General features: G+C 37.3%; 1 long non-coding RNA gene across 1 annotated transcript in view; it reads left to right on the top strand.

The window, feature by feature from the left end:
- The first annotated feature begins 2,392 nt into the window (after window positions 1-2,392).
- The window catches only part of LOC106147260, an 8,986-nt gene continuing 7,664 nt past the window's right edge, over window positions 2,393-3,714 (top strand). The window contains exons 1-2 of the long non-coding RNA XR_001232059.1: window positions 2,393-2,441; window positions 2,866-2,962. This is a non-coding gene — a long non-coding RNA (uncharacterized LOC106147260). The remainder of the gene's footprint in view (window positions 2,442-2,865; window positions 2,963-3,714) is intronic.

Genomic DNA, 3,714 nt, shown 5'->3' with positions numbered 1-3,714 from the left:
GCATTTACTTGAGATTCACTGTTTCCAAAATATCTTTACCAGTATTTTTGAACCCAGTTCTCAGCCGAATACACATACACACCAGCACCACAGTCAACAGCAGCAGCAGCACCAGCACCAAAGCAACGAAGGTGTTGTTAGTGTTATTTTCTGCATTTTCAAAATTAAACACATGATCCTAAAGTAGTTACTTGTCTAGTACTCTATGGTAACTTGGAAGAATGGTAATTAACACAGATGATCTCATTGCAAATATAGTATCCTATGGGACTACCTTGGCTTTTTTTCATCATAGTATTTTGCATTAAATTTACATCCCCGTGGCCTAACTTTGCAGAACTACTACTTATTTCCAAATAGTTCTTCTCCTTCTTACTTTCTCCTCCTCCTCCTTTGATCCTCGTTCTCCTCTTCACCTTCCTCCTCTTCTTTCTCCCTTTTTCTTTTTTTTTTTATATTTTGCAGTAGTCCCTCAGCCTATTCTTGATGGTTTTATTCATTTCCTTAATCTTCCTTTTGTTCATATTATTTGTCTATCAGTTGGGGCATTTTAGGAGTTAGTTGTTTGTTTCTTTGTTTGTTTGTTTGACAAAAAGTCCTGCTTTGTAGTTCAGGCTGACTTTGAATTGACAATGTAGCCCAGGCTGACCTCAAATTTGTAATTCTCTTGCGTCAGTCTCCCTAGTGTTGGGGTTACACGTATGTACTCTCACTTCCAGGAATTCAGGGCACTTTTTAAACTTATCTGTTTTAAAGGGCTGGCACCTCTAAAGTTTAGAAAACTCAAGGTCACCTGGGTTATACTTCTGTGAAAAGAGAATTTCGCCAGCAAAAGAAAAATTCTCATGTTAGCGTGGATATTGGGATTCATCCAAGCCAAATAACTCTTTCTCCATGAGCATTATAGCATGGCTAATAAAAGATGGTAGTGTGTGTTCATATAGCAGCCCACATGCCTTAAGAAACTAAGTGTAAGCTCCCCTACACTTCTTTGCCTGCCAGAACAAGTGGTAAATAAAACATAAACCGCTTTGTACATGCTTCACATTTTGTTGTAGATGGAAGGCAATTTACTCAGAGTTGAAAATGAAATTCCTGGCGAAAAGCAGTGCCTATTAGCAAATGGAACAGCCCCCTGGTGACAGCATGGAGGCGTACAACTGGGTACATTTGTCATTTTAACTCCAGGGGCAGACAAGGTATTTTAATCACGCTAAAGCAGAATTACAGGTAGAAAAGGCATCATATTTGATATAGAAAGGAATGTCAGCTTATTTCCTTTGAACAGGTTGCTTTTTGCATGTGAAAAATTTGATAAAAGAAGCTAATGTTCTATATTTATGTGATATATATATATATATATACATATATTAAATGATCATCTCTTTTTCAAATTTATCCTTTCATCCCCTGTGCCTGCAAATTACTGCTTCTGAATGTACTGTTCCAACCAAACTGTCTCTCTTCTTAGAAACCTTCGAAGGTTCCCACTGCCCACAGAAAAGTTCTGACTCCCTTGCTCAGCATTTAAGACTTTCTGAAATGAGACTGGGATATTTTTCCAACCTTTATTTTCACTTCTTTGATAAAAATCTGAAGAAGCTAGTTTATGTTATGGCCCTTAGTTTTCTATTGCTTTATAACAAATGACCAGAAGCTTAACTTATTGTTAAATTTAAAGCAATATAAATTTATTATCTCAACATTTCTTTGGGCCCAGAATCTGAGCATAGTTTAAGGGAGTCCTTTGATCAGGGTCTCACACTACAATCTGAAGGTGGGATGGAATGCCTTGCTTTTTGGAGTTTGGGATAATCTTCCAAGATACCATGATGGTTCTTGACAAAATTCAGTGTCTTGCAGCTGTAGATAGTTAAGAGCCTCTCTTTCCTTTGGCTGTTACTGAGTGGTCACTTTTAGCTACTAAAGACTCAGACAGTTCCTTGCCATGTCGCTTTCTCACAGGACTTCTCAAAGGATGGAATCCACTTCTTTGAGGCCAGCAGGAGAATGTCTTCACTCTGTGAAGTCTTATCTCACATCAGTCTATAGGTTAGACGTCCAGCTGCCTTCTATTGGTTAGAAGGAAGTCGTCACACTCACAAAGAGGGTTGCACGAAGACGTGGATACCAGGTGACGGGAAAGATGGGGACCATCTTAGCACTCTGCCTACTACATTGTTGTGACAAATGGCCCTTAAATTCCATACCTTAAAACAGCAGCGGCTTAGATCCATCGTGAATAGACCAAATAAAGAACCAGGCTGAAGGAATCTCCAAATGTGTTGGTATTGCTGAGGTGTGGCAAATGGAATGTAATAAATCTGGCTTCCATTCAGATCTCTGGGGGTCAAAGCAAGTGGTGGTGGCTGTGTTCAACAGTAAGGGCTCTTAGAGGAACAATTCCACCCAGTGCCTTAATGGAGAACTAGACATTTTTGGTAAGGAACAGAAAAGAGGACTGATTTTTTTTCCATTTGTATGTTTTCTTTGCTGGATTCTGAAGAGAGCTGACCTCTATCCTGTGTTCTGGATAGAGCTGATGTCCGGTAACTTGCTTGGCGTATTTTTTCATCTTTCACTATCTTTCTTCCGTGTCCCTGTTTCCAGATCACCCTTGTACTGCAGAGTACAGATCAGAAGCTCCCTTCTCAGCATTCTCTGATTGTTCCCCTTGAAATTAATTTTCTTTTTTCACATTTCTCCTAATGCTGGTTTGTACTTTCTCCATTTATATTGTGTGGTGTTGATACTTTTCTAATTTTATCTCAGTGAACTCTTTGAGATAGCGTACTTTCTGTATAAGATAGTAAGCAGTTTGGAATAGGAACCATGTCTGCGCTACTGTCATTTTTTGTTTTTAAGAAATAGATGCTGTGTGTGGTGGTGCACACCTATTATTCCAGCACTTGTGAGGTTGAAACAAGATCACTGCAAGCTAAAGACCAACCTGGGCTACATGGTGAGTTTAAGAACAGCCTGAATGAATTAAAAGAAGTCAGTAGTGTAACTATCTTATCTATTTTATATATATATATATTTTTTTCCCCTCCTTTCTTTTCTCCTTTCACCCATTCCAGTTGTTCTTTCTTTTTGAGCAATTTCTTTCCCTTTCACAATATCTATTGTAGATTTTGGGTCTTATTTACCTTTTCAGTTTTTTACACTAGGGTGACAATATGATGTTTACACATGTGAGTTTGTTTTATTTCACTTATAAGTATGGTCTTTAGTTGCATCCATTTACCTATAAAAGCCTCACCTTTATTTTTTTTATACCTGAGTAATACTCCATTGTATAAAAATACATCTTTTTATTCATTCCTCAATTGATAGGCATTTGGGTTGTTTCCAAAATTTAGCTATGACAAACTGTGCTGCTATAAACGTGGGTGCACATATATCACTGTGGTATGATATTTTTAATTTTTCTGGGAAAATGCCCAGAGGGGAGATAGCTGGGTCAAGTGAGACCTCTTAATCCTAGTTTTTTGAGGAATCTCTACACTGATTTACACAATGGTTTTACCAGTCTACAAAAGGTTTGTGCTTATAGTATTAATTATAGATCAATTATACATGCATATATCTTATAATCTGAGCAACTAATTTGAAGATATATTAACCATTATATGTTAACCATTGCTAATCTCTCATTATCTTGTTTTGAAATTCTGTATTATTGTTTTTTTATTTTTTCTTTTCTTTTTTTCT

Source organism: Chinchilla lanigera, unplaced genomic scaffold, assembly GCF_000276665.1.
Source record: "Chinchilla lanigera isolate Chin_1 unplaced genomic scaffold, ChiLan1.0 scaffold00007, whole genome shotgun sequence".
NCBI classification, from domain to species: Eukaryota; Metazoa; Chordata; class Mammalia; order Rodentia; family Chinchillidae; genus Chinchilla; species Chinchilla lanigera.
This window is presented reverse-complemented; position numbering and strand designations above follow the sequence as displayed.